Source organism: Protomyctophum parallelum, assembly GCF_964188405.1.
Source record: "Protomyctophum parallelum genome assembly, chromosome: 2".
Lineage (NCBI taxonomy): Eukaryota > Metazoa > Chordata > Actinopteri > Myctophiformes > Myctophidae > Protomyctophum > Protomyctophum parallelum.
The window spans coordinates 29,397,658-29,412,657 of NC_139699.1; the positions used below are offsets into that span (position 1 = coordinate 29,397,658).

The 15,000-nt window shown below is 44.3% G+C and overlaps 1 protein-coding gene across 1 annotated transcript in view; it reads right to left on the minus strand.

Moving 5' to 3' along the window:
• Nucleotides 1-15,000, minus strand: part of LOC310854836 (bromodomain adjacent to zinc finger domain protein 2B-like) — a gene marked incomplete at its 3' end in the record, with an annotated part of 100,132 nt that overhangs the window by 77,724 nt on the left and 7,408 nt on the right. Inside the window, exon 2 of the mRNA XM_083759545.1 lies at nt 3,007-3,050. The remainder of the gene's footprint in view (nt 1-3,006; nt 3,051-15,000) is intronic.

The following is a 15,000-nucleotide window of genomic DNA, read 5'->3' on the forward strand; positions in this document are numbered from 1 at the left end:
CAGGCGCCCAGACACAGATTCCTCCCCCTACAGCTACAGGGTGTAATTTCCCCCTCCACCATGACAGGAGTCTTGTAAAATATTACATGTAGCTCGGTGAGTGAGTATAGACCTCTGTTCAATTAATGCCAAATGCTGTGGTTGAGTGTTCAGCTAAAACAGTTTATTTTTTTGCCGTTTATCTATCGTTTATCTATCTATCTATCTATCTATCTATCTATCTATCTATCTATCTATCTATCTATCTATCTATCTATCTATCTATCTATCTATCTATCTATCTATCTATCTATCTATCTATCTATCTATCTGTCGGTCTGTCTATCTATCAATATATCTGCGTATCCCATCCATCTATCTTCTAGCACATCTAGGCACTCGGAATAGAAACACTTGCATGCTGCCCTGCTGTAACACACAGTGGGAGAGGGATGGAAATGCTGGCCCCACAGGAGTGTACACACACACACACACACACACACACACACACACACACACGCACACACGCACACACACACGCACACATGCACACATACACACACACACACACACACACACACACACACACACACACACACACACACACACACACACACACACACACACACACACACACACACACACACATAGATGACTGCTGTGGGGCTGACGCAAGACTATCTCCGTCTCACGTGTCTCTCCCCTACGGCCGCCCGCTGCTCCTGACCTTCGAGATGTTTTTCTCTCTCCTTCCCCCTCTCCCTTTTATGCCTCCTCTCTCTCTCTCTGTCTCTCCCTTGTACACACACACACACACACAGACACACACACACACACACACACACACACACACACACACACACACACACACACACACAGCTTCCTCCCCTGCACACCACCATCCAGTCACTCAGTATTTTGTCATTAAAAGGCATTGCATTTCAAGCCTGGATCAAACAGATGGGAGCCGTGCAAAGCACTGCTGCATCCTTCCTCACACAGCACCTTGGCTTAAGTACAGCTATAGCCCGCATGCGTTACAGGCAGCACTCCCTGTGATGTACATACAGTACATGCATGTGCAATGTGTGTGCGCCCACGTGCACACACATTGCACACTACAAACACAAAAGCCTGATTCAAAGGCTTGAGTTGCGTGCAAGAAAAAAGAGAGCAGATGTACAAGCTCACAACACGCCACATTGTGACGCATTAGTGAGCTTGTAGATCGGCAAACACACAAACCATTCTGTAGCAGCAGAGTGCCGTTGGCGCACATGTGGGGCCACTGTGCTATATGTTCATATCATAACTAATGCCGTGTATGATCGCTGTAATACTTATTTAGCATGTCTCTTAAAAGGCACACTAAGTGAAATAGCTGATGAATGTTATACGGGGGAGATAAAATGTCCTTGTTTGTCCCCTTTAGCCTAATGACTTCATTATTTATAAAGTATTTTCTGGGAATCAATGGTTCATGTCTTCTAGTATAGTGGCAAATCACATGAGAGAGGAATTATCGCAAAAAGGTTCATTGGGTTTATAAGTAACACACATATAAACAACCTTGCACACACACACAACACGTTTGCACACACAATATAATTATGTCTATGTACTATTATACTCCCCCCTCCCTCTCTCTCTCTCTCTCTCTCTCTCTCTCAGCATTTGCATATCCCTTTGGGTATTTGAGTTGAGCAGCTCTCTCTCCCTTCTCCTTCTCTCGTCTTCAGAGCAACAAATGTCGGCTAATTACACCATAGCTGTTTGGACGAGTTCCATGTTTGCTTGTGTTCCGCTTGTTCTCTATATCGGCTGCTGCAGGAAGAGCCAGGCGGACACATGTCGGGGAACAGCCAGCGATGTGGACGGCGTTCGCTGCAGCGTTCACAGTATAGAAAAACTGATTCCCCAAAGAAAGGGATCATCAGTTCTTATCAACAATGACACAAGGATACATCCTATAGCCCCGCCACAGTGAAGCATAATAGCATTTCCCCCGTTCACACACACAAAATGTAATATGTAATATGTTACGGGTCCATTGGGTTCCATTTGTATGCACTCAGGGTTAAATGAACACTATTTACATTTTACTGTGCACTGCATTGGTAAAGAGATGACTGGCGCAGATCAGATCAGTAAGTCAACAATACTCAACAACCGAGGGGGAATATTTTCCCCGAGTGCCAAAGAGACTCTAGAAACCTGCTTATGAAAGGATCCCAGTACTAGATCCAGTGACACAAAGTCACAGCCCCAAGGATACAGAGACCAGGGAGGAAGAAAAGTGCAAGTCATTGTCTTATTGTGGAACAACAAGCTGCCACCTTGGTGTGTCTGTGTGTGTGTGCGTGTGCGTGTGTGCGTGTGTGTGTGTGTGTGTGTGTGTGTGTGTGTGTGTGTGTGTGTGTGTGTGTGTGTGTGTGTGTGCGTGTGTGTGGGTGAAGCCTTCAGGACGCAGCCGCACCCCTGACAAAACTGAGTACTCACATGGAGACAGAGAGAGACAGAGAGAGAGAGAAAAAAAGGGAAGGAGGGAGACAGGAAGGGAGAGAGACCGAAACATAGGAGAGGAGGAGAGTGAGAGCGATCAAAGCTGCAAACACGCACATAAACAAGGACTAACCCGTTAGCACTGTTGTAGGGCACAGTTAACAACCATTTACATCCACGGTTATATAATAACGTTTATTAGGCACGTTGGCTTCAGACAAATATTCCGATTAGAATTCCAGAAATGTAATTAATTGCTCGATTCACTGAATGAAACCCCAAATTTGTAATGTAATCAAAACAACTGCTTTTCAAGGGGTTCTTGTTAAATGTAATTGGAGGAGAGCAGGGGGAGAAATCCCTCTTGCGCTGAACAAATGAAGAAATGAAAATCAAATTAGGCCCCGGAATTCAAGGATTCTGCAAGTTTTATGCCATACGATGAAAACTTAAAAGGTGCAAGTGTTTTCGAGCACAGATACATGAATGCTTTCAAATTATCAGAACAAGCGGTGGTGTACTCACTGTTGAAAGACGTCTTCAGCTCTTTGACATAACTGCTGTAAGCCCTGAAAAACAAAGAAAAGGCAAAAGAACATTAAATGCATTGTCATTTTATTCATCACATACTACGCATACACATACTTTGCCATGTGAATATAAATTGAGCTTTCCAGGCAGCTATGGAGTGACGTGATCAGAACATGGTTGCATTTATGCATAATAGCAACGGTGATGAATGTGTCCCTGTTTGGGGCCCTGAGGGGACGAAGCCCCAAAACTACCCTGATATCAAAGCAACAGTCTCAGCGCTCATTTATGGTCAACTGACACATCAAACAAAAACCAGTGTGACGTCGGAAACACAGCTGCGGCCGAGCACGCACACAAGCGCTCACGCTCAAGCGCGTGCACACACACACACACACACACACACACACACACACACACACACACACACAGAGTCACACACACACACACACACACACACACACACACACACACACACACACACACACACACACACACACACAAATACTGTATCTTTCTCCCTGGGCCCTTTCTTGAAAAACCTGTTTGTTCGAAATAGATCCAGACACTGGAGCTTTTTGGTGTGAGGATATTTTCCCCAAACACACAAGACAGTTCTTGCAAAGAACCAAGCCTCTGCAGCGTTCTCACGCCCAACTCTCATACATTGTCTGTGAGGTCCTCTTGTCTCCTCAAAGCCACACATCTGAGCTGAGCAGCACACCACAGCCATAGCTTATATGACATGCGACACAGCGACTATCATGCCACTATTTCCTCTCACTACAGACTGGAACACCGCTAACGATGTCGCATGGAAACGAGGCCCAGCCACACGCGCGTACGCACACACCATATAGGCCTACACAGCGAGCCAGAGACACATGGACACCCACCCACACACATTCACAAACACATGGGCACATGTTAAGAGAAACACCCCCCCACACACACACATGCACGCACGCACGCACACACGCACACACACACACACACACACACACACACACACACACACACACACACACACACACACACACACACACACACACACAAACAGGCACACATTTTGTCTAAACCAACACGGAGTGTTATAGCACATGTGCGGGGAGCCAGCTAACAAGGTTCTGTTGACAGTAAACATGTCCATCTGGTCAACGGCAACAGAATGAACGCTGGCGGATGCCTTGTCAGCAGAGAGACACGGTTGGCTCTTAAAAAAATGCTTGACTTTTTTTTCTCTTTTTTTCCCCTCCATGATTTTAAAATAGCATGTTTTTTGGGAGATTCTGTGAACAAACAAGCAGAATACATTTTCCTTATCTTTCTTTAGCAATTCAAAACAATTGACAGCCAAATAAACCAAGAACATTCTTGTCTTGGCATCGCTTTACAAATCAGACTTAAAGGCCCATACCGGTGCCTGGCAATGTTTAGGGCACTGACTAGTGACTACGACTCACAGTGTACATTTTCAAGGAAATTCCATTCATTTCAGTATGGTCTGAAAATGTACCTGCAGAGACTGAGGCCTTCCTATATGTTAGGCCTCAGGCCTAACATACCAGGCCTCAGGCCTGAGGTCTGAGGTCTACCATACCAGGCCTCAGGCCTGAGGTCTGAGGTCTACCATACCAGGCCTGAGGCCTGAGGCCTACCATTGCGTGGCACATCTATGCACGGAATGTCTATGTTGACAGGCTTCTGTGTGTGGCCTAGAGGAGCATCTGAGCATGTGCAGCACTACAAGACGTCTTACACCATATGCGTTTGGGAAACCTGGGCCATTGGCTGTACCAACTTCAAGTAGGTACAAACACCTCTGAAATCTCTTTAGTGACCATTCATAAACACCACCTATTGCAAGAAAGGGTAAAACCTCCATACCTCATGTATTAACCAACAACACAAGCCCTGGTGGATGGGATATGGCTTAGTTTCAGAACACTGACGTGTTCTGTGGCACTATGAATGAATTGCCATTTACCAGAGGTTTTTTCGTTTATTATAAGTGCTTTGGAGTGGAGTTATTAACCTGTATGACAGTATGAAATATACTGCATATTAAGCAGGAAAAGAAAGACTATAGTGAGGCTACGGAGCGCCTACTATTAGCACCTACTACATTGTTACATTTTGAAACGTTTGGTTTTAAAACAAGCATGTAAATGTGTTCTTAGTAGATTCAGTATTTTGACCTTGTATTCTTGTTGGAATGGACAGCATTCTCTTTTAGTGGACTAGAGGTGTAAAATTCTTGGGATGTGCAGTTGTAGTTCTCCTTCACTAATATTTCACTTTTGATTAGATCAAGCCTGCAGCAGTTCTTTTGATCAGTCCATCAATTAAAACAATCTCGACAAACGCGTTAGTGACTGGGTCTGGGATGTTTAAGATACAATATATCAAAGCACATTTGATTCATGTTTGGTTGTGTGAGCACTGCTGTCCAGCCTGTTCAGTGTCCACTTTGGTGTGACAGGATCGCTGGGATCTCTCATCAGAACCAACAGAACATGGTCCATGTCCAGTTTCCATTTTAAGAGTCAGCACACCTCACCAGTCACCTGCTCATTGATTTATGACACAGATGTCAAGGTAGTTCTGTCTTTAAAGGACATTGGAGGGAGGCATTCAATTTTCAGGACTGTAGCACCGCAAAATGCAACCTAAAGCCCTAACCACACCAGAGGGTCACCATGCAACATGCAACTCCTTGTAACCATTATTCCCAATGGCATGTTGCAAGGAGTTGCATTGGTGTGGTTTGTTTTGTTGCAAGGAGTTGCATACACGGCGACCCTCTGGTGTGGTTAGGGATTAACACAGACACACACATGGACACGGGTGAAAACACCATCTCTGCCTCTCAGTCTGGCGAAGCTAAACATTGTTGCATTATGAACTGATTTGGAAAGTCTAGCTGAAAATAGTCCCTGGTGAAAGGATTGATTTATGGATAAAATTTGTATGTGACTTGTCACGGAGCAACCCGTGCCCTATATATATATATATATATATATACACATGAAACTGTTTCCTATAACAGGCAAGGACTATTGTTTTAACCTTTATTGAAATTGTAATCACTGATTGGTTAGTTGTCTCTCCTGCACTGCTGGTGGCATTTCCCTTGATGAGGAAGGGGCCAAGTGCTATGCAGGAGAGGGGTGTTTCTCTTGATGCTTTGAGTAATTGTCATTGAGTGTTCATTCTGTTTTATACTTGTTTAATTGTAACACATTATTTAGAATGTTTAGGTTACTTGTATTCAAGGTGTTATTTATGGAAGTATTTATATTGAAAGTATTTATTGAGAAGAAATGGTGCTAATTGAGTCTGTGCCCAGTGGTAGGATCCACTCCTATTTAAGGGAGGCTGCAGGGACAGAGAAGTTAGTTGGATGTGGGCATTGACACAAATAACATCCCTGAGGGAGAGCTACAGGGCCTTGTGTGATCAGGGTACAGCCTGAAGAGAGCTCTCATCCTGTTTGGGTTTTGTTAAGGAGTGTTTCCTAAGTATTTATTTATCTTTTTGTCCTTTATTTCGTTGCCAGTATTACAGTTTGCTATTGATATAATTTATTATTGCACTGAACAATTCTGTACGACTGGACTTTTGGTGGAGGAGTTTGGGGAGAATAAACGCCCTTAACTACCATTCCTGACTGTTCTTGGAGCCTTGGCCGTTCGGGCAACTTTACATGACTTATAAACACCACAATGGTATTGTTTGGAAATGTGTTTATGAGTATGGAGAAAATGTAAATCAGGGATGCAAACAGGTAAGAAGGTTAGGTTAAAAGGTGAGAACATTACGGGCATAGAAAAAACCTAGGGGGCGTCTGAGGCCATGATTTGTTTTTTGTCATTTTGAATTATTCGCTTAACATGTTCATTAGTTGTATATTTTTGCATCTGCAATGTAATTTTCTTTGCCATTACCACTACCAGGGTTTTTCTGGTTCAGAATGGGCTTGTGACTAGTGACTACACAATACGCATGATGACATAATGACCTTGTCTGTTTACCTTATTTGACAGAAATCTTTGAACTTCCGATAATGTAAATTATGCTTGAGTGAATTCAATCCTAATTAGGAAAACTGGTAATTGTTATTGTTTTAAAACAGATGCTCATGGAAAATCACTAATCATTCAATGTGAAACGAACATTTTTGTTTTCAATCCAAATCAGTCAAGGAAGCAACATTGTGACGCGCAAACTATTCCCAAGTTAGGAGGCGAGGAACAGAGAGAAGTAGAAGTAGAGCACTGCAAGGGAGTCAGAGCAGAGGAGGCTGTTGAGCAGCAGTGTGCACGGCTGTGTGTTTGACTGTGTAGCACATTTTCCCTTCATTGTCAATTTTACAAAACAAACTAAAGACAAACATTAAACCTGTATATAGGGCCCCTCAAAATATATAGGCATTCCCAGATGATGCACTAATACAATCCCTGTTATGCCAATATATGGAGATCCCTGATGTCTGAGTCATCATTAAGCCCATATATGGGAATGTCAATATATGGCCATATTTTTGACAGTCTCATGATAACCAGTGTGGTTGCCGCGATGCGAGTGACACTGTAAACACTGTAACGTGTAACACATGGATCTCTATATGTGGAGCTGACTATCATCAACTGGACCTCCATATATGAAGATCACAAGACTGACCTCATCAAACCCTGGATAGCCATACATGGTTTGACATATATATATATATACTAGATCTGCATATATGGAGCCGGGCAGCAACTCTACATCTGACCTCACTGACACCAGATTAATAGTTTAACTCCTGCTTCTCAACTGTGCCATATTAAGAAGCTCTGTTGTTTCCGCGACCTCACCCTTTAGGGTGAGGTCACTTCTCGCCCTCAGGGCGTCACACTGGTAGTAGTATGATCCTTTAAGTGTAAAGCATGTAGTGCAAAGTATATCAGCCATTACAGCTCAATGCTCAATTTAGCACCAAGCACAGACAGATGTCATCCACACCAACAGTGTTCATGATAATGACCCTGATCAAACCATAGTGGTCTACTATAGCTGCTATAGTATAGCACAAGCACACGCACGCACGCACGCACGCACGCACGCACGCACGCACGCACACAGACAGACAGACAGTGCACACACACCAAGGCACTGATTACTCATAGCGTTAATGTAACAGAGAGCCAGAGTAGGGTGAATTCATCGACTTCAGCGTTTTCATAAAGGCTTGTTATTAGTGGATGATTAAAGGATCTTTGCTCATACGGCTTCGACACAGAAAATCATTTTCCAGCGAAGAGACGGGTGAATTACGCTGGATAAGAAGGCAAACGCTGTCCGCTATCATTTACCTGACTGAGAGTAAGGCCATATATTAACCTTGTCTTATTGTGATCTTGTTACATCATTTCCCATATATACTGTAGCTGTGATTCAAACACTAACATATACAGTATATATACTTTGTGCATATCCAATCTGTATAGGACAGCAGTAGATTATAAGGAATAGTAGTCATCTTCTTCTTAGTAACCAAGAATACATTATATTATGATTCCTATTTCTATGATTACTATGAAAAGGTCATTTCTCTCCAGCTAACTGCTGAAAATGATGGTAATCGTCATGGTGCAAGAGGTTCTTAATGTGTGGAACTGGTTTGATATTTGTAACCTACCAGCTTATGTTGCTATGGCTATTAAGTTCAACAATGTCCTCATGCAACACACCTAGTAGCCTATGTTCTTTTTTTCTTTCTTTTTTTTTGGGTGTGTGGGAGGTTTGGAGGTCAAAGGGCATGCAATGAATCGTTGCATGGGCCCGGACGGCTGGGCACCTATAGGCTGCTGAGCTAGCCGGACAGCGTGCTGCGGGTTCGACACCCGAGCCCGACGGCTTTTGCCGCGTGTCACTTCCATCTTTCCCCCTTTCCTACCTGTCTACTGTTCCCTATCAATAAAGGCCAAAAGCCAAAAAAATATCTTAAAAAAAGAAAGAAAAAAAAAATTAAGGGTTTCTTTAATTACTTTTCAGCATGAGTCTACTAATAGGCTGTGGAAGCCTATACCGGTATCTTATAAGGGAGGAAAAGAGAGTCAAGATCTGTTTTTAATTGTTATTTATCTAGGGCGGCTATTTCTTTTTTACCTTGACAGCCACAGCCTACATATCATTATTGAACAGTTCCACTTCAATGAAGGATTGTGTACGTACATTTTCAGGCTAAGGGCTATACTTACGTTGCTAATTTAGCCTATAATTCATATCTGATGTCATCAAAATATGATTAATGAAAACATTTAGAGCCAATTGAATGAAAAATGAGAGAATTACACTTAGCCTACATTTGTACACTAACACAATCTGTTTGTAATCCGGGGGAATGATAGTCTCTTCTCTAAACGTGCCGTTCATAGATGAGGTATTACACATCCTGTGTGAAATTGATCACTCACATGAACCATGGTTAGTAATCCATGTTGTGATTAAAGATGGGTGATGGTTGGTGCCTACAGTGAGTGAGATGGCTTGGGAACCTCATCTGATTTCTGAATACAAGAAAGGATGTTCTGATTTGAAGGGAGTAACTCAAAAGTAAATAGAAGGATATAATATAATAGCATTCCTGCTTATTTTGAGTGACAAGCTCTATTCTGTTTCCCATAATAGTCATTCTGTTCTGTTACTTTGTAAACATGAATTCTGACTAAAGCACTTTACAAAGGAATGAACCACTGCTATTTATCGTACAACGTTGTACTGTCTAGTTTTGCAATTAAAGAAAAAGAAAAAAAAGAAAAAAAGAAAGAGCCTGTTTGAGTGTGCAGCGTGTCCAACAATTTAACGTTGTCCAGTTCTGAAACACCCTGGTTGACTATTACAATTAGCACATACACCATGAAGCTGCCAGAGGTACCTTGAAAAGGTACCTTGAAAAGAAAGAAAGAAGTTAGTTGATATTGAGATTGGACCCCAGTAAGGATCCACTTTGTTATGAGGTGAGAGCAGAGAGCAGAGCAGCTCCAGCCCAGTGAGGTGTTGTGTTCATCCCTGTGCTCTCTGGCGCGGCAGGGCCTTGTGGGAGTACACTTGTGAGACTTGGCTGCAGACATTTTCCTGAAGCCCCCAGAACAAAAACAGGCAAGTCTTGACAGTCTGTCCGCCATTGAGTCGTCACACAATCAGTTGCAGGAAACCAATCCCTAAATAGCAGTGATTCATCTCTTCATCATGCACAATGCCAGTACACAGCACACAAAGACGCTCTCTTTTTTTCCCTCTCTCTCTCCCCCTCTCTCTCTCTCTGCTATACCCTATCTCTCACAGTACAGCCCCCCCCCCCCCCCCCCCCCCCCCACCACCACCACCACCAGTGCGGTCTTGCGTTCTGCTTAAAAATAAGTGCTTCTCCCAGCTTTTCTTTGCTCTATGATTTACTGGCAGTGTTTAACTGCAGGGCAGCATCTTTTATCGTTACATGATCTGGAGCTGAAAGCTGACAAAATGGAATCTGTGCGCGAGTACCTCTGTGTGTGTACGTGTATTCAGGGCAAAGAAGCGAATGGGGTGAGGGGGGTGGACGGTGTGTTGGGGATGAGGATATAAAGAACCTGTCTGTGGAACATTTGTCTAAGTGCAATTCAAATCCTCACCAGCATTTTCTCAAACGTGTGTGTGTGTGTGTGTGTGTGTGTGTGTGTGTGTGTGTGTGTGTGTGTGTGTGTGTGTGTGTGTGTGTGTGTGTGCGTGCGCTCGTGTGCGTGCATGAGTGTTTGTCAGATTCCACTAAATGGTTTCTTCCGTGACTTGATGGAGCAATGTCCCATCTCAAGGGAATGGGTTACACCACACACAGTAAAGCGCTTTGAGACTGGCGAGGAGCTTGGGACATTAGTGCAATCCACTGTGTGTGAGGAACCCTTTGAAATACCATGCTCTGCTGTCTGTGACTGTGTGCACACATTCACGTGTGTGTGTGTGTGTGTGTGTGTGTGTGTGTGTGTGTGTGTGTGTGTGTGTGTGTGTGTGTGTGTGTGTGTGTGTGTGTACACTGTGTATACTGTATACTGTATTTTTATTAGTAGTAGATACTAGATAGCAAAACATATACATCACTGAGACGTGCAGGATAACTGCTCACTGGCCCTGTCGTCGGTCAAGTAAACTCACAGATCATCCCATCCACAGATTGTGGAGGTGGTAGGAGACAAGCAGCACATGCAGGCCTAGCACACACGTCATTCTGGTCGGGTGTGTCATCGTTACAACCTCGATGATCCATCCAGATGATGTTTGAAGGTCAGAGGAGCCACCATTGATGCAGCTGTCACACCTCTTTCCCCCGCAGCCCCCTGCCAGCATCCTGGCTAACTGGCCTCTTAGTACATACAAGTGACTAGGGAGGGCTGGGGCCAAGGCCAGCTGAACACGCCTAACACGGACTGGACTTGTAATATGACAGCCTGCCTCTGCTGAAAAAGAACATCCTGCTGTGGAGTGCACAGTAAAAAATCTGGAGTGTTCTGTTCATTTAACCACATGAAGAAGGCTAGCGTCCCCATCCTGGCCATGCCATATAGGCAGGGCTTGACATTAACTCTTTGAGGCAAACTTGTCCGGGCCCATAAGTCACTTGTCCGGAGCACGAGCACACACAATCGGTCTTATCCGCGCACGGTTAGCAGACGGACCTTGTCGGCATTTAAACTTGTAGCACTGCGTGTGCAGCCACTCATGCACCAAATAATTAACTCCTAAGACTTGCCAGGAGTCGTTTTGAGGACTAGTTTCATATTCATTTGAAAGCTGCACGTAGACAACATTCTCTCCGGTGGTAAGGGGCCTGCAGAGTGAAGGACTGAACATAAAAACTTCCTTTAGGAAGCACAAATCTATTGGGCACACAAAATAGGTGGTGGTGTGATGTGCCCCATACATTTGTGCTTCCCAAACATCGATGTTCCCAAAGGAAATTCTCATATTTTCAGTCCAGCTTTTCCTTGTGAAAAAGTGGCGATATTTAAATTAACACACGGCAGAACTGTATTTAGATTACATGAAATGTATGTAAGATCACAGACATTCTAGGGCTCTTTTTTTTAACAATATTGAAGAGGATATTATTAGGAAAGCCAGACAATAATTCCAGACAATATTGTTGGCTGCTAGGAGCGTCACAGAAAAAGTGAAACCACTTGTCCGATGGACAAGTAAAGATGTAATGCACTTGTTCCGGACAACAGGACAAGCCTTAACAGTTTCCGTGCCGCGAATGGATTACTCCAGGTTAATGTCGCTGCCGTATCGGACATACCCGCCTTTTGTTTTATGTGTTTAATCCGCCGTAATGTAATGAATCAAAAGAAAATCCGTCTTCGTCGCGGAGTATGAGACTGGATGGCTTCGCTGTGATGACGAAACCGGAAATCGTCACATGCTGTGGGCTGCTAGGGCTTCTGGGAAATTGAGGCCAATGGAAATGCATTGGTTGCAACGCCTCATTGAAACCAATCTTGTGTGCGTCTTCCGGGTGCACCAAGATGGTGGATGCTACACACAGATCATAACAAACCACGGGAGCTTTTTTTGATGGATTTTCGCGGATTAAAAGCCCAAATAATTCAGCGTATGCTCTAAAGGTAATACAACAATCTCGGCAGTGAAGGGGGGTTGATTAAAATGCGGGTTAATCGTAAAAAACAGTCAAACTGTTAATGTCATAGCCTAGGTTCCAGCCTGATTCGCTGCGTTCCGCGGATCTGTCACTGAGTTACTCAGTCTGGAGAGACTCCTATTCTCCACAGGTAGGCGGGACATTATGACGGTTGAAATGGAACCGTGGCTTCTGATTGGTCTGTGGGGCGCGGGTTGAGGAAAAACACCAGTTTGACGTTGTATCAATGCGCACTGTGCAGCTACTGCTGTTGTCCTGCAACGTCCCCTTATCATTCACTAAACTCACCCCACACAGCTACTGCTGTTGTCCTGCAACGTCCCCTTATCATTCACTAAACTCACCCCACAGTCATTTTTTTGTACTACTACTAATCTGACAGTGTACTACTGAATCGTTTACTTTTTACAGTAGGTTTTTACTCTCAAGTCTCGAATGGCACTATTTTTGTCAACAGTGAGAAGCACTGGCTGATGACGTGTCAGCAACAACGTGGCTACGTAACAGGTGACGTTATGAAATGCGAGTCAAACAGGCTCTGTCCAGACTGAGTAGCGCAGTGACATTTTTAGATCCGTGGAACGCAACGAATCAGGCTGGAACCCAGGCTAATAATGTCAAGCCCTGCCATAGGTGAACCGTAAACATTCAGTACAAATAGGCGAATATTTGGCGAAGATAGCCAATCTACAAGCCCACAATGCGTTGGGTCGTGAACTTGTACTGTACATCTGATATTTTCACAGTGGCAAGAAGACCATGATTGCCAACCTAAATTCAACGCACGATATGGGGCGACAGTGGGAGGTAAAGTAGAGCGGCCATCTGCGAACTGAAAGGTACAATCCCTGGTTCCTCCTGTATTCAAGTGTCCTTGAGTAAGACACTGAACTCCCGAACTGCTCCCGATGAGCACGGTGGTGGCTGTCAGTTTGTGAATGGCTTGAATGTAACGCACACACACAGGGTGAAACGCTTTGGATAAAGGTTGCTATAGAAATGTAGACCATTTGCTAATAACAGACCCTATTCTAACGTGACTGTCATGTCTGTTGTGTGAGAGGATATGGTTACAGTGGAGGTGAGCAGAGTGCACATGTTGTGTCCTGTTTGGTTTCTGTGTTTGTGTTCTGCTGCTTCTATTAAATGGATCTGCTGTCTTCTCCATCAGGGAGTCAATAAAGAGCCGCTCCTGTCAAATCCTCAGGGCGTGTGTGTGTGTGTGTGTGTGTGTGTGTGTGACTGTGTGTGTGTGTGTGTGTGTGTGTGTGTGTGTGTGTGTGTGTGTGTGTGTGTGTGTGTGTGTGTGTGTGTGTGTGTGTGTGTGTGTGTGTGTGTGTGTGTGTGTGTGTGTGTTTGCGCATGCACAAATGTGTGCAATTGCATGTGTGTGTCTGTGTTTGGGAGCGCGAATGGTTGTGTGTTGGGGGGCAGAATCTAAAGTACTCTGACAGGTGAGTGATTGAGTGCTTTCATTTTCCCTCCAGTGACGACAGAAATGCGAGCGCGAGCACACGCACCCACACACACACACACACAGACACACACACACACACACACACACACAGTGAAGGATGAAGAGAGAGAGAGAGAGAGAGAGAGCTGTTGTTTCCTAAAGGATGCTGTTTCCTGCCTGCATGCTTAAATTAGCTCTAAATGTTTGGATTACACACGGGAGCTCTCACAGAGGATTTAGCAGCCATAGCCTGGAGGCCAGGGGATGTGTGGATGTTTCCATCTACATGCAAACTCTCTCTCACACACACACAGAGAGACACACACACACACAAACACACACACACACATGCGCGCACACACACGCATGCACGCACACACACACACACACACACACACACACACACACACACACACACACACTCACACACACACAGAGACACACATGCCCATCACACACTTGTCTCTTTAGATAACACACAAATGTGTTTACAGAGACGTGCATGCACACTTTCATAAACTCAAATACGTGCGCAGGCACACACACACACACACACACACACACACACACACACACACAAACACACACCGTCAGTCACACACACACACACACCCACACACACACCCACACACACACACTGTCATACGCACATACAGTCACACACGCACGCACGCACACACACACACACACACACACTGAGTGATTATCACACACACCACACATAACGAAACCGCACACATCCCATCCATCCCACCAAGAGGATGGAAGTGAAACATTAATAAACAAACTCTGAGTCTGAAAGTGCTATTCTTATATATACCAAGACAAGAAATTATAGCGTCGCGTGCTGACA